The sequence below is a fragment of the Bos indicus x Bos taurus genome, chromosome 3 (assembly GCF_003369695.1).
Source record: "Bos indicus x Bos taurus breed Angus x Brahman F1 hybrid chromosome 3, Bos_hybrid_MaternalHap_v2.0, whole genome shotgun sequence".
Lineage (NCBI taxonomy): Eukaryota > Metazoa > Chordata > Mammalia > Artiodactyla > Bovidae > Bos > Bos indicus x Bos taurus.
This window is the reverse complement of record NC_040078.1, coordinates 92,508,375-92,524,672: the sequence shown is the minus strand read 5'-3', so window position 1 is coordinate 92,524,672 and position 16,298 is coordinate 92,508,375. Positions and strand designations below refer to the sequence as shown.

General features: G+C 43.2%; 1 protein-coding gene and 1 non-coding gene across 7 annotated transcripts in view; both read right to left on the bottom strand.

The window, feature by feature from the left end:
• Positions 1 to 10,690: 10,690 nt before the first annotated feature.
• YIPF1 (Yip1 domain family member 1) overlaps positions 10,691 to 16,298 on the bottom strand; it is a 44,350-nt gene continuing 38,742 nt past the window's right edge. For 3 of the 6 annotated variants that reach the window (XM_027537191.1, XM_027537186.1, XM_027537192.1), the window contains exon 10: positions 10,691 to 11,522. The gene's annotated coding sequence lies outside the window, so the exon portion shown is untranslated. Of the gene's footprint in view, positions 11,523 to 15,995; positions 16,112 to 16,298 lie in introns of those variants that run through there. The other 3 variants (XM_027537187.1, XM_027537188.1, XM_027537190.1) reach the window with 3 other exon arrangements.
• TRNAE-UUC lies at positions 15,661 to 15,732 on the bottom strand. Its single transcript has one exon. It is a non-coding gene; the product is annotated as a tRNA-Glu (tRNA).

Below are 16,298 nucleotides of genomic sequence, written 5' to 3'. Positions count from 1 at the left end.
CCTGCCATATTGAACTACAGGAAGAAGGTCAGACTCTGCTGCTGCTAAGTCACTTCAGTCATGTCCGACTCTGTGCGACCCCATAGACGGCAGCCCACCAGGCTCCCCCGTCCCTGGGAGTCTCCAGGCAAGAACACTGGAGTGGGTTGCCATTTCCTTCTCCAAACTCTAGACAAAGTTAAATACTGAGCTAAAAGAAAACTTGATTACTTGGAGCAATCATACTATTTGTGGGCTACCTGCCTTTACTTTCTGAAACTAAGGAGCTAGTAGCCTATAGCTGTTGAAACTACCACAAGTGCCCAGAACCATCTGCAGTTGCTTTCCAAGCCTTTGTTTCTTCATCAGTAATAAAAAAGTGTTGCAAGATGCTGTATTAGATCAGATTTTGTTTATAAATTATCTGCCACACAGTAGAATTTCAATATATGCTAAGTATGATTAATAAGAAGATTACAGGCTTTGGAGTCAGATAAACATGGGTGTGAACACCTGCTCTGCCACTTAATATCTGTTTCATCTTGGGAAAGTCACTTTATCTTTCTTGGCTCTTGTAAAAAGATTTAAAAGCATCCCTATAGACAACTAAAGCATACCAGAAGGACATGTATACTAAATAGATGAAACTATAACCTAGTCTTCCAAAATGAAAGAAAACTAAGAAAATCATATAAAATATGAAAGGATAGCACTAATTAGTAGTAGAAAAACTCAGGATTATTACATTGAATGCCAGATAGAAATAGAAATATAGCAACAATCACTATAGAAATGGTGGTTGAACTAGGAGGAAGTCAAGAACAAAGAAACAGGAGATTAATGCCATAAGAAAGGAAGGACTTTTTCAAAAAAAAAAGGATTTTTTTAAAAAGAAATAAATAGAGATGTTAGGCAAAGAAGATCTACTATATGAATAACTGGAGTTCCTGAAGAATCTGGACTCTCATTTTTAACCTCAACTCCCAACAAGGTAAGGGATATGGAAATTATTTTTGCTAATATTTTTAAGTGAGCTATCATTTTCCTAGGGTTTTCATTTCAAAACCTTCACATCGTATAGTCCTTGGCATCTTATAGCCTGTTAGTGGAAGGGGTTGGTGGTAGCAAATAACCCTCCTTTCTCCCCATCTGTAACCTTTTTAGTGTTAAATTCAATCCTTTGAAGAAAGAAGGCTGCTGACTCTTGATAAAATGTGATTAGCTGTTTCCAAAGACAAAATAAAAGGCATTTATTTTAAAAGACAGCTCTTTGGACATCGAGAGTCTCTTGTGCAACAGTATTTTGATGAGTCAAGCAAAAAATAAATTTGAAACACATGGATGATATTTCCTAAGGGGGCATGGAAAACACATATTCCCCAGGATAAACTATTTTTCTTTTACCAAACTGAAGCCTTGAGGGAGAATTTGAAAGGTTCAGCAAGTTAAAATGAGGCTCAAGCTCCTCCTCCTTCCTTTGATAACCCCTCTCTGGAGCCAGGCTGCTAGTCTTGATGGCTGTTTGCTGGGTTCGATTTCAAAGGAAAGAACAAAGAAGGGAGAGGCAGATCCTTGAGGGAAAATCCACACAATACAAAGTACGTAATCCAGGCTTCGGACGTGACCTTTTCTTCCTTTTAAACTGGCCTGAGTTGTTTGCAAAGTCTGATTTTAACTTCTACCAGTGACACAGAGAGAGTAAAATGGAATTTGTGGGTGAAGGAAGGTGAGGCTACTTGGTGCCTGGTCTCCAAGTATATGAGGAAAGTGAAAGTCGCTCAGTTCTGTCCGACTCTTTGCAACCCCATGGACCATACAGTCCGTGGAATTCTTCAGGCCAGAATACTGGAGTCGGTAGCCTTTCCCTTCTCCAGGGGATTTTCCCAACCCAGGGATCAAACTGAGGTCTCCCGCATTGCAGGCGGATTCTTTATCAGCTGAGCCACAAGGGAAGCCCAAGAATACTGAAGTGGGTAGCCTATCCCTTCTCCAGTGGATCTTCCCGACCTGGAAATTGAACCAGGGTCTCCTGCATTGCAGGCAGATTTTTCACCAACAAGCTATCACGGAAGCCCTATGAGGAAAGACAGGATCAAAAGCAGGATAAGTTCCTGGTAAGCAACAGGTAAAAGCTTTAGAGTCAGACAAATGCATATTTGAATCCTAGCACCTTGGTAATAGGTTAGTGTGAGCAAATCACTCAAGCTCTTAGTGCACAGGTGTCCTCAACTATGAAAAGGAGGATAATAGTGTAGTGTACACTGTCCTTTCTTTCAATCTATCTACCTAGCTAAATGGAGCCCACATTACCCACCTTCAGATAATGTGATAGTCATTAATACTGTTCACCAAGCATTTCAGGTCTCTTGTATTTTAGGCATATAGTAGGATTATACTTGGTGGTCTTCTTTAAAGTTAGGTGTGACCATGTGATACTTCTGGCCAATGAATTATGAGAAGTGGCATGTGTCATTTGTAAGTGAAAGATTTAATTGTCACTGTGAGACCTTCCAGAGCTCTTTTCCTCTGGCACAGTGACCAACCCTACATGAGAAGTGCTCATTCCAACAACCCAGGGGCCTGAGTGACTACAATGAACAGCTTCCCTGCCAATCTGTGATGAACTTGTAACATGAGCAAGAAATAAACCTTCATTGTTTTAAACTGCTGAAATTTTGGAACTTATTTTTTTTTAATTAACTTATTTATATTTGGCTGGGTCTTCCTTCCCCTGAGAGGGCTTTCTCTAGTTGAGGAGAGCTGGGGCTACTCTTCGTGGTGGTGCTCGGGCTTCTCATTGCTGTGGTTTCTCTTTTTGTGGAGCACAGGGCACAGTAGTTGTGGCACATGGGCTTAGTCGCCCCGAGGCATGTGGAATCTTCCCTGACCAGGAATGCAACCCATGTCCCCTGCATTGGTGGATTCTTAACCACTGGACCATCAGGGAAGTCCGAATTGCTTTATTATTGTAGAATAATCTAATCCATCCCAGATGATACAAATAGTGAACCAATAAATGCAATTACCTAATGAGCACAGGTTGAGTGGACTGTGCTGGGTCCCAGGCATGAAAATCAGAGTGAAGTTGCTACTGTCAGAGTTGCTTAAACTGGACATGGAATTGCCATGTCTTCCATGAAGCCTTCGCTATTGAATCTCTCCTTCTAAAAATTCCTGTAATTCCAGCATTCAGTGAGTACGTGTGGCCTTGAGTAGCACAGAAGAGAAACAGCAAACTTTAGAGCCAGACAATCCTACTTTCAAGTCCTAGCTTTGCCCCTCCCTTGCTGAGAAGGCTACAGATCTTGCTCTGGTTGAACACTTATTATTGATACCTACTGAATACTGCAAATCATACTATATAAATTTAATTCTCACACTCGCCCTTCAAGATCAGTTTTACATATATAGACACACACAGTGTGGTCCCAGGCACGTAAGTCTACATACATATATATAGACTCTTTCTGAGGCGGCCAAGCAGAGAGGAAAGTGAAGCAAGGATTCACACCCACATCTATGTGAAAATTTCAACTCTGTTATACAAATAGTTTTTCACTCTGTGGCTTGTTTGTGTGCTTGCTCACTCTTTTTTTGGTTTGACTATTTACGAAGCTTTGTACTTTTGTTCTAACCATTTCCTGTTACATTTTTAATCCCCTTTATAGGGGAGGGCAATTATTATCGATTTTTTTCCTCTTATGAGCAATATTATCTAATAACTTCTTCTTCCTTCACTTCTTCTCCAGCCTCTGGTTGGAAGCGATATTTTGGTTAATAACTATAAGGTGATCAGTAAGCTTTGTCTGCCTCTTACATATGTTCTCCCCATTCTCTATTTTGTTAGTTTTACTGTATATTAAAGACACATAAGCATTAAAAACTATATTCTCTCCCTTATAACCATCACTTATCATTAGTTATACAAGTAAATATATATTTAGTGCTCACCTCCTGTTATGTCAATGTCTCACTAGTCTGGTTGTCTGAAGTATGTTCCCTAGAAGATGCCTCAGCAAGGTGAAGAGAATCATCCCTGTGTTCTTCCATGCTGATAACGTTTTGTCTTTGGCCGTCACACCTGAAAGTCAGTTTGGCTGAATGCAAAATCCTTAGGTCACCCTTCCTTTCTTCAGGTATCTTAAACATATTGTTACTCCATAGTCTCCTGACATAAAGCACTGTTGTCAAGTCTGATCACAACCTGATTTTCTTTCCCTTATAAGTGAATCTGTCTTTTAGCCTGGATGCCCCAAGTATTTTTTCTTTAAAAAAACCCACTAATTTACTATGTCTCGGTGTTGATCTGGGTTGATTTCCCCAGGCACAAGGCATGCCCTCACAGTCTTGAGTCTTTTTGTTTTTAGGGAAGTGTTTTTTATACAGCTTTTTTTAAATGTATTTTTTCTCCTCCATTGTCCTGTTATTCTTTTCCCTACATGGACAAATATACTACAAATTTAGATAGTAAGTCTGCCTATATTCTCTATTTGTCATTTTCTCTTGAATTCTCAGTTCAGTTTAGTTCAATCGCTCAGTCATGTCCGACTCTGCGACCTTTGCGACTTTTTGCGACTCTGAATTCTCAGATTTCTCTTATTCATGCTGCAATTTAAACTTTTTTCTTCTTTCCAAGTTTTACTCCCTTAAGGCATTATCTGTTGTGCAAAATCTATGTTAGTCTTATATTCCTTATAGTTCAGTCTTCACTTGTGAAATGAGTTTTCCCTTTTATTTATAATTCTTTCCTGAGTTTGAATACCTAATTTTTGCTTTCTATTTCTGACTTGTGCTTGTCTTTCATATCTTGTACTATTTCCTTAATTTACCTTTGCTCATTTTGAAATTACAATTTTTATCTGGTTTTGTGGGCATGTCTTTCTGGAATGCTTTCATTTCATTAAGGATGTTTTTCTGCCCCATGTTCTCATGAGCATAAAACATGTTCTCATGTTTTCTTATGAGATTTGACTGCAGTCTCTCTGTTCCTTTTTTATATGAAATTAATTTTCCTGCACATTTAGCAGGGAGGAGTGAGTTAGGATAGCTTTGCTACATTCAAGGCTCTACAGCCTCCTTGTCTATGTTTCCATTAAGTGTTCAAATGAATGGCTTCATACTTTCTAAGACCTTCTGGCTCTGTTCCCCTCCCCCACTCATTTGGCCCTTCCCTTTCCTTTGTCCCAGATATCCCTGGCCTACCCCTGGAGAAGGAAATGGCAGCCCACTCCAGTATTCTTGCCTGGAAAACCCCATGGACCGTGGAGCCTGGTAGGCTACCGTCCATGGGGTCGCAAAGAGTCGGACACAACTGAGCGACTTCACTTTCACCCTATTTGTAGCCTGGTCCCTGAAGTTTCTAGTCTGGTATCCTGGAAAGACACTTTGGCTGGTTTTGAGGGTCCACAGCACCTGAGCTACTCCAGCTTCTTCAGTCCTTACTTTGGACCCCTTCTTCTCGTCAGCCGCGAACTGCGTTGTGTAACCCCTCTCTCCCTCAGTTCCAGCTGCTGGTATCCTATTGGCCCTTTGTACTTTCCAGGGAGTACCTGTTGACTATTTTGGGGTTCTCTGATTTTCAGATTTCTCAGACACTCTTGGTTCCCTCCTTCTCTCCACAAAAATGCTGATATCATGCAACTGTTTGAGCCAACAGCAGTTTCCACCTACACGAATTTTGGGGTTTGTGGTGCTATCTTGTTTCCCAGTTTTGTTACAGATGTCCATAAAAGTTTTTGGTTTTGCTATCCCAGTTGCTCTATTTTTTGTTTGTTTTGCTTTGTTTTTAATGAGGGAATTCAGGGAGACTTTAAAAATACCACTGCCATCTTCCCAGAATTCTTTTCTCTCAACTCTTTACATGATGCCAACCAGTGAAATCAGACAGACAATGTCAAACCACCATCCATGATCTTTTCTAAAAGTAGAAGATTCTGAGATGTAATAGTTATCAATCTAAACTCATTCTGGTTTCACTTAGGGTGGCAGTGTGCCCAGCTAAGAAGCACCTCTCAGCCTCCCTTGCAGCTAGAGATGACCATGTAATCCAGTTCTGACCAATAAGATACAAGCATAAGACAGCAGTGGGGCTTTGGAGAAAGCTCACCAAAAGTCAGGTCAACTCAACTGGCCAACCAACCCCTTTTGCCCTTTCCCTTCTTTTCACCTGTCAAAAGCTGAGCTGAGCTGCAAAGAGCTGAGGTGCCAAGTATCTGTGTAAAGTAGTAAAAATGAAACTAACGGTCAATGATTGACTCATTTATTGTGACAGTCTAAGCAAGAGACTAAACAGGAGAAAGTGCTGGCTCCCCAAATGTTCCATTTTTCTCCCTGGTACAGTACCAGGCAAGAGTCAGATGGATTAGTACAGATAATCAGGATTGTCTCACTGCTGAAGGATCCCTAAACAAAAGGCTCCTGCCTTTTTGCATACCCAGAGGCGGGGAGAAGGGAGCAGAGAAGGGCTGAGAGTGGAAAAGTACTACACATTTTTTTTTTTTAGTACTACACATTTAGAGTGGAGGAAACATTTCAAGGCCACACACTTGCCCCCTTCCCTCCCCCCACCACCCCACAGCCAGTAAGTTGGTCTCTGCAGAGGCACCTAAGAGAGGCCATGGCTAGGTCCCCCTGCCCCCCATAAGAAGCCTGGGCTAAGGCTGGGGTGATGGTAGAGTGAGGCCAGAGCCCTTGATTGCAGATCCCCTCAGAGGGTGCAGTGCACAGGCTCTGTACCTTCCCATGAAGCTGTGGGTAATGCTATGAATTAATAATTGCCTATGGCTGGGTCTGAAATACGACACATAGGTTTTAAGCTTAGAGCTGGACTCCTCACTTCCTCCACTTTGCTAGAAAAGGAAGCAGGCATATTGGGATCAGATGATGACAAATTCATGCTAAAGCCTGCTGAACAAAAGAAAGAAAATAGAAGGCAGAGTCCCTGATGGCCTCATGGAGCAGCCATGTTAACCTGAGACTGTTTCCAAACTTCTATTTACATGAGAAAAATAAAACTGCTAATTTGTTTAAGCCACTGTTTTTCTGGGTTCTTTTACAGCTGAATGCAGTTCTGCAGGGCTACATGGGGCTCCCAAGGGCAGTGGCTTCCTAAAGGGTGATACTGGTTGGTTCATGAAGTTTTCACTGGTACTTGGTAGGTGAGAAAGAATAAGTAGCAGTCGGTTTTTCATAAAGGAAATTTATTCAAGTTTTTAGTACTGAGATTATGCCCTTCCAGATCCTTTGATATTATAATGTCCTCTCTTTCATGAGATGATGGTGCTAATTTATGATGCTGGTTATGTCTAAAATCCTTACTTAAAAATTAAATTCTGACCACTGTATAATGAATCTCTAAATATATTTTTGGAAAAATGTATACTTAAAAATTCATACTTAAAAATACTTAGTAGTAACTAATTTGCCCATCAAAATTGGATATTTATATGTGCCTGGAAAAAAACTCACTGTTTTTCTTTACTTGAACACTTACCATACTTCTGTGACCATATATGTGGGTTTCCCATATTAAACAATTTTTATATTAACTGCCTGGAGTTAGTGCAGACCTACAGGTTAAGGGTCTTAATGCTAATTGCAAGCAGTGGGTCCCCAGGTTACCCACTGTCATGGCAGTCTGAAGGCAGATTGGAGAAGAATTCCCAGACACAGAGCATTTCAGCAGAGAGTGAGTTTATTAAGAACAAACAGCAGAGATGATGTGGGCACTGCAAGCACAGAGGGCCAACCTCCTGAGACCAGGGAAAGTTGACCAGACACTGTTAGAACACCAGGCTGGCTCAAGGGACAGCCAACGCTTTTTGTGGGTTAGTAGCCAATTTTTATAGCCTCAAGACAAAGAAAATTCCTGCTGGAAGGTTGGCATTAGGTGATTGGTTAGGGTGCTATAGAGTGAGTACTAGGCTGGACATTTTTTAATAATATGGAGCTTCCCAGGTGGCACGATGGTAAAGAATCCACTTGCCAACGCAGGAGACACGAGACTCAGGTTTGATCCCTGGGTCGGGAAGATTCCCTGGAGCAGGAAATAGCAACCCACTCCAGTATTCTTGCCTGGAAAATTCCAAGGACAGAGAAGGCTGGTGGGCTACAGTCCATGGGGTTGCAGAGTTGGACATGACAGAGTGACTATACACACACATTAGGTCAGGAAACTTGCTGGTGATGATCAGGGGACATCAACTTTGGCAACAGTTATGAAGGAGCTCAGTCAATTTCAGAGGTGACCTTGGTTCTAGGCTCCCCTTCTTAGGCCTTGATGCAAGGCCTCACAAACCTGTGGCCTTGGAATAGGACTCTACACCAATGACTTCTGCCTGATTCAGCTTACAAATTGGAGGTTCCCACAATCCCCTCTTTTGGTTTGATAATTTGCTCACAGAACCCAAGAAAACAGTTCACTTACTACTGTTGGCTAATGCACAAAGGACATTTTAAAGGATGCAAATGAACGGCCAGATAAAGAGACACATAGGGTGAGGTCTAGAAGGGTCCCAGGAGCAGAAGCTTGTGTCCACCTGGATTTGGGGGCACACCACCCTCCCAGCACATGGATGTATTCACCAAACCAGAAACTCTCCACACCTAGTTCTTTGGGTATTTTTATAGATGAAGATTGACATGAATTGATAGTCAATGATTGATTAGTAACTGTGTTTCTTGTCCCTCTCCTCTCTATGGAGAACGGGGGTTAGGGATGAAAGCTCCAGGCTTCTGATCATGGCTTACTTTCTTGTGATCAGCCCCATCCAGGGGCCCCCAAGTCTCCTAGTTAGAACCAAAAATGCTCTACTACCCAGGAAATTCCAAGAGATTTAGGAGTTCTGTCAGATACTTCTATAGCTCAAGAAACAAGGGTCTCAGGGGCTCTCTGTCAGGAACTGGTACCAAAGACCAAACATCAGGACAGAAGATTCTCCTAGTACCCCTTTTCACAAGAGCTTTAGGGGCTTTTGTCAGGAACTGGGACAGAAACCTACATATATAATATATATAAATATTATTTTACAATATGCTTCTGGTCTTCAATAAGAGAAAAATCCTGTCACGTTTGGTGAGAGAAAGGAAGGAGAGATGACAGATGGCTTGTACAGGGGAATTCACAGGATCCACATGTGTAAGAATCACTGCCTTGGGCAGCAGAAGTTAAGTATTCAAGAAAGAGTGAACCAGGGCACCAGTTCAGAGGGTGACTGGAGAGTATGATGGCCAGGTTCTTTGAAGAGTACTTGAAGACAAAAGAAATATTTAGCTGGAGAAAAGTCAGGGGGCGCAGAATAGCAGCTTGCAAACATCTGAAGTTATCAAAGGGAAGGAAGCTTAGACTTGATTTGAGAGCCCAGGGTTAGTGCTAGGACCAACCAGTGAAAACCGAAGAGGCCCTTCTCACAGCATGAGCAGTTCAGAAGGAATGGCTGCCTTGGTGAGGCTGAGGCTGGTGACCCCTGAGCAAGGATCACTGGACTGTCAGATCCACAAGATCAGGGACCTTGTCTGTTTTGTTCACTGCCCCAGTACATAGAAAGGTGATCAGCACACAGTAGGTGTATAATATATGTATATTTGTTGAATAAGGTAATGGGGGTGACATTCAGCATTTGATAGGAGGTTTGCCAAAGTGACCTTAATCAGCTAAATTAGCCTGAATTTGTGCACAGCTTTCTTTATCTCTGTGTTGTTGTTCAGTCGCTAAGTGATATGCAACTCTTAGCTACTCCATGGACTGCAGCACAACAGGCTTCCCTGTCCTTCACCATCTCCCAGAGTTTGCCCAAACTCATGCCCATCGAGTCGGTGATGCCATCCAACCATCTCATCCTCTGTCACCCCCTTTTCCTCCTGCCTTCAATCTTTCCCAGCATCAGGGTCTTTTCCAGTGAGTCGGCTCTTCATATCAGGTGGCCAAAGTACTGGAGCTTCAGCTTCAGTATCAGTCCTTCCAGTGAATATTCAGGGTTGATTTCCTTTAGGATTGACTGGTTTGAGCTCCTTGCAATCCAAGGAGATACCCTGCATCTTCAGCCTTTTAACTCTAAATGCGTCTTTGCAGTTGTCTTGCAGACACATGACGCAACAAACAAATACACAGGGGACTCCGGTGCCGAAGAAGACAACAGAGACAGAGGGCAGCCAGCAGTCCTGACCCGGCAGAAATCAGGTGTGTGTGGTATGCATTTTGAACACAAAGTATAAAAAAAGTGTCTTTGAGGTGTCACTGGTTTCTCCCTTTCATGAACTCTAGACAGGAAGCAATGCCACCCAGAAGAGGCGCTCAGAGGGCTCTAAAAGAATTTTCCAAAATGTGTATGTCAAAATAGGTAATAGGTAAACATGTTCTTTTCTTTTTTAATATCTATTTACTTGGCTGCACCAAGCCTTAGGCACAGCACATGAGATCTTCAGTTGCAGCACGCGCACCCTAAGTTGAGGCATGTGGGATCTAGTTCCTTGACCAGGTATTATCGAACCCGGGCCCCCTGCACTGAGAGCGTGGAGTCCTAGCCACTGGACCACTAGCAAAGTCCTGGTAAGCACTGTTCAATACTTAGAGGAGGAAAAATTCTGATGTTCATTCTAACCCCAACACCCCAAAAGTTAGCACGTGAAGTCAAGACTCCCAGCAGCCCGCCGCAGGCTGACAGTAAAACATCAAAGAAGCTGAGGTCAAAGTCATAAAGTACAGACACAGACATTATTATTTGCATTTTGTATTTATTTTGCAACCATTAGATTCAGCTGCCCACAGTCAGGTCACCAAAGACAAATTTTCAGACTCACTATGAATCCAAAGCAAAGTTCACACTGTTTAGCCACTTGAGGATGGCAAGGCGAGCAGCGGCTCATCTGGGTAATCTGTACACAAGCCAGAGAAAAGCACCCCAGTTAGGATGGAACCATCTTAGGGATTAAGGGCGTGCCTAATGTGAAGCACACCACGTGACTGTGAGAAGCAAATGCCAGGCGCCAAAGTAGCCTCCCACCCCCTTGTATTTCTCCCCAAATCAGCGCACAGTCACAATGACAACCAACAGCATAACGAAGAGCTGAATGACATGAGTCTCAACCACATCTAACTCTTGTTTGTTAAATAGGAGATGATCAGGCTTCAGTGTGGCACCACCCAGATGTTGGGTGTTGGGGCCATTCCATCCGTCTTCCTGATGGCTTTGGTTGTTCTGCTTTTCTACAGCGGATGCCATGTCCAAAAGAGCCACACTCCAAAACCCATCGAAGAGAACTGAAGAGCAAAAAGAGTCACTCTCAAGACAAAGGTTCCCCCAATACAGGAAGGATTCAGAGAGATAACTTCGACACCAAAGCAGTCTGCAGCCACCAGCTCTCCAAGCCTAGAGCTTTGAGTCCTGATTTACAGGTTACAGGGAAGACTTACTGCTAGAGCAGAGATGACATTTTAAAGTTTTTCTCCATTTCTTTGGAAACCCAGTGACTTCCTCGGACACAGATCCCAAAGCTACCTTCACCCAGTCTCCTCAAATTCTTCTTTGTGACTGCTCTGTTTGGTGCTAGAGAAGAGAAGATAAAAGAAAATATGGAAAGGACTTTCCTGGTGGTCCAGTGGTTAAGACTCCACACTTCCACTGCAGGGTGCACAAGTTTGATCCCTGGTCATGGAACTAAGACCCCACATGCTGCACACACAGTCAAAAAGAAAATAAAAAGAAATATGGAGGGACATAAAAAGATTTAGGAGCTGAGAGATGACTGTGTTTATTTAAACACAAGCTGGAATCAAGATTGCCAGGAGAAATATCAATAACCTCAGATATGCAGATGATACCATCCTTACGGCAGAAAGTGAAGAAGAACTGAAGAGCCTCTTGATGAAAGTGAAAGAGGAGAGTGAAAAAGTTGGCTTAAAGCTCAACATTCAGAAAACTAAGATCAGGGTATCCAGTCCCATCACTTCACGGCAAATAGATGGGGAAACAATGGAAACAGTGACAGACTTTATTTTCTTAGGCTCCAAAATCACTGCAGATGGTGACTGTAGCCATGACATTAAAAGACGCTTGCTCCTTGGAAGAAAAGCTATGACCAACCTAGACAGCATATTAAAGAGCAGAGACATTACTTTTCCAACAGAGGTCTATCTAGTCAAAGCTATGGTTTTTCCAGTAATCATGTACAGATGTGAAAGCTGGACAATAAAAAAGGTTGAGCGCCAAAGAGTTGATGCCTTAAAACTGTGGTGCTGGAGAAGACTCCTGCAAGTCCCTTGGATAGCAAGGAGATCAAACCAGTCAGTCCTAAAGAAAATCAACCCTGAATATTCATTGGAAAGACTGGTGCTGAAGCTGAAGCTTCAATACTTCGGCCACCTGATGTGAAGAGCTGACTCATTAGAAAAGACCCTGATGCTGGCAAAGATGGAAGGCAGGGTGAGAGGGGTCAACAGAGGATGACATGGTTGGATGGCATCACCAACTCAATAGACATGAGTTTGAGCAAGCTCCAGGAGACGGTGAAGGACAAGGAAGCCTGGTGTGCTGCAGTCCATGTTGTTGCAAAGAGTCAGACACGACTAAGCAACTGAACAACGACAAGCTTAAGGCTATACAGGGGACAATGGCAGGATATGAGGCGGGATAAGTAGATTAGGGGTAGTTTGTGGCAATACAGGGAGTTTGGGTTTTCTTATTTAGAGGACAGGAGGCCAAAAAAAAAAAATTAGTTTTTAGGTATAAGAGTGATGTAGTCAAAGGCTCAGTCAGATTTATAAATTTTAAAGACTCTCATAGCTACATAACACACACTGGTGGCTCAGCAGGTGAAGAATCTGCCTGCAATGCGGGAGCCTGGGTCAATCCCTGGGTCGGGAAGATCCCCTGGAAGGGAACAGCAACCCACTCCAGTATTCTTAACTGGAGAATTCCATGGCTACAGTCCATGGAATCACAAAGTGTCAGACACGACTGAGCTACATATAGGATAAATCAGAAGGAGGAAAAGAAATGAGACAGAGAAACCCATCAAGCTATTACCATAGTCTAGATGTGAGATGATCAGGTCCTTAATGCTGGGTATGGTACTAATAGGGCAGATTTGAGAAATATATCCAAGGTAGCATAGACAAGTCCTGCTGGCAGATAAGATGTGGATGATAAGAGGAAGGAATCTACATTGATGCTGAGGTTTCTAGCTTGAGTGGCTAGGTAGATTTCTTTTTCGTGGCTTACGGAATCTTAGTTCCCTGACTGGGTATTGAACCTGGGCCCTCAGCAGTGAAAGTACAGAGTCCTAACCCTTGGACCACCAGGAAATTCCTTGGTAGATTTCTTAATTTATCCAACAAATACTGATGGAGGACTCATGTGCCAGGCACTGGATACAACGATAAGAAGGCAAACATGGTTCTAACTCTGAAGAAAATTACAGTCCAGCAGGGGAAACTATGGGATAAGCAAATATATAAAACATAATTTATGCAAGGTACAATGAAAAGAGAAGTCGCTCAGTAATGTCTGACTCTTTGGGACCCTATAGACTGTAGCCTACTCGGAGAAGGCAATGGCACCCCACTCCAGTACTCTTGCCTGGAAAATCCCAAGGGTGGAGGAGCCTGGTAGGCTGCAGTCCATGGGGTTGCTAAGAGTCAGACACGACTGAGCGACTTCATTTTCACTTTTCACTTTCATGCATTGGAGAAGGAAATGGCAACCCACTCCAGTGTTCTTGCCTGGAGAATCCCAGGGACAGGGGAGCCTGGTGGGCTGCTGTCTATGGGGTTGCACAGAGTCGGACACGACTGAAGTGACTTAGCAGTAGGCTCCTCCATCCATGGGATTTTCCAGGCAAGAGTACTGGAGTGGGTTGCCATTTTCTTCTCCAGGGGATCTTCCCGACCCAGGGAATCGAACCCAGGTCTCCCGCATTGCAGGCAGACGCTTTACCATCTGAGCCACCAGGGAAGCCAGGTACAACGAAAGGGCATGATAAAGAATCAAACCTGGTCTGGAGTCAGGAGTGGATGGTAGTGCCATTCACTAAGACAGGAAAATGTAAGAAGATTTAGTAGTTGGGCAGATGAGTTTGGTTTTGAACATGATGAATTTGTGGCATCTGTTGGTACGCTTGGTTGAGGATTTGCAAGAAATGGGAACTTGGAAAGACAGGTAGAGATATGGTCAAACCCAGGAAAGATGAAGGAATGTGGCAGAGAGGGGTTCCTAATGCATGGCCTTCCTCCTAAGAGAATGAGCCAGGCCTCCCTGAGGACCTCATCAGAGGAAACGTCACAATCAGGGTCAGCATTTAAGCACACCACAAAGGTGATGCTGAGGCAGGGCAGATCTGCCTAAATCTACCTGCTCTAGAAAAGGGAAAAGTTGCCAACCAAATAGCTGTAAAAAGTGGTTGGAGAAGGGTGGATGGTATAATGTGATGGAAGGACAGAACCTAAAGTCCTGATTGGCCTTCTGGTAAACATCAGCGTTGGGTTCTGAAATGCCAAGTAAAGGTAAGGACAAGCCAGCCCACAGGGAAGTCATGAAAAAATCATGAAAAATTCTGTTTTTCTCATCTTTCTAGCTGTCTGTTCCAAATTAATGTCAAGACTGGACAATGACATGAAGACAGAAAATTCCCTCCTCCCACTACTAACTGTTACTAGGTGGCCTGTGGGGCAGAGGCTGGAATTCCTGGCACTTAGGCTGAGGATAGCAAGTAAGATACCTTTTGGGCCAGATGTGGTCCACAATGTCACCATCAGCCAGGACTCCTTCGCCACTTTCAGGCCTAAGACTTGACTCCCGGTCACTGCTGGCTCCCACTGTGGTAGCCCCTCTGTGGCATGCCCTGCTCCCCTCCTGGCCCCATCCTTGCATCCAAGCTGGACAATGTCAGACCACTGCCTCATCTGAGGTATTCTAATCAGAAGTCCCCAAAGTCATGATTCTCTCTTTAACTTAGCAAGGCCTGCTAGTCTGTGTGATGCAGGACATATAAAGTTGGACTGTAGGGGACTCTCCCGGTGGTCCAGTGGCTAAGACTCCCTGCTCTCAACTCAGAGGGTAGGCCTGGGGATTCAATCCCTGGTCAGGGAACTGGATCCCACATGCTACAACAAAGATCAAAGAGCCTGTGTGCTGCAACTAAGACTCGGAGCAGCCAAATAAATTAAAAAAAGAAGAATTCATTGGGCTGTAAAATCTGGGAAGGTAAAGACCTATCTCCATTATTCACCTGTGGCCCAGTCCTCAATGAACAACAAGAGTTTCCAAGCAACTTGGCAAATGATCCAAGTTTTGAATGCCATGTGGTATGTATATAATCCTCCCTTGTTCAAAATCAAGCTTTCCCCAAATGCCTGCTGAGTGCTGGGGCTATAATGGTAAATAAATCTCTGACCTCAAGGAACTCTCAGTCTATGAAATCACAGTTAATAAGAAAATGGCCATAAAAGAGAAACATACAAAGAGCTCTACCACAGCCCAGAGAAATAAGTAAGTAATATTATCTGGAGAAGTAAAGCAAAACTTCATCAAGGATAGAATATCTAAAGTAGGTCCTGAAGAATAAATAGGAAGTTTCCAAGCAGACAAGGGAGGAAAAAGCATACTCTAGAACTTAAAAAACTTCAAATATTTTATTTTAATTTTTTAATCTTTTTTACGCCATGCTGCACAGTTTGTGGGATCCTAGTTCCCCAGCCAGGGATTGAACCTGGGCCCCAGCAGTGAAAGCACTGAGTCCTATCCACTGGACTGCCAGGGATTTCCCTTCAAAGATTTTAAAGTAACATTTCCAGTAATTAAAGGTAGTTTGGAACTTTTATTACTAGATTATTATGAGTGCATGGTAGATAAACAGGTAAGTACTTATGTGAGGGGTTTCCCAAGTGGTGCAGTGGTAAAGAATCCACCTGCCAATGCAGGAGATGCAGGAGACTTGGGTTCATTTCCTGGGTCAGGAGATCCCCTGGAGGAAGAAATGGCAATCTACTCTAGTGTTCTTGCCTGGAGAATCCCATGGACAGAAGAGCCTGGTGGGCTTCAGTCCATAGGGCCGCAGAGTCGGACACTACTGAGCATCTGAGCACACACTTATGTGGCAGTCCAATTCTATCACCAATGGTATCAGTGAGAAGTGAAATCTTCAACACAGGAGAAAGGAGATATGAATATATGATAAAAGCAATTTAGTAAGAACTCTGTAGCACTGAACAGGAATTGGAAGTATCAGTATGAACTCACATATGTTCCATCAAGCAAACAACAGCCATACACACTGAAAAGGCCTGAAAACAATGACCAAGCCAGTTGCAACGAGCAACACTAGCA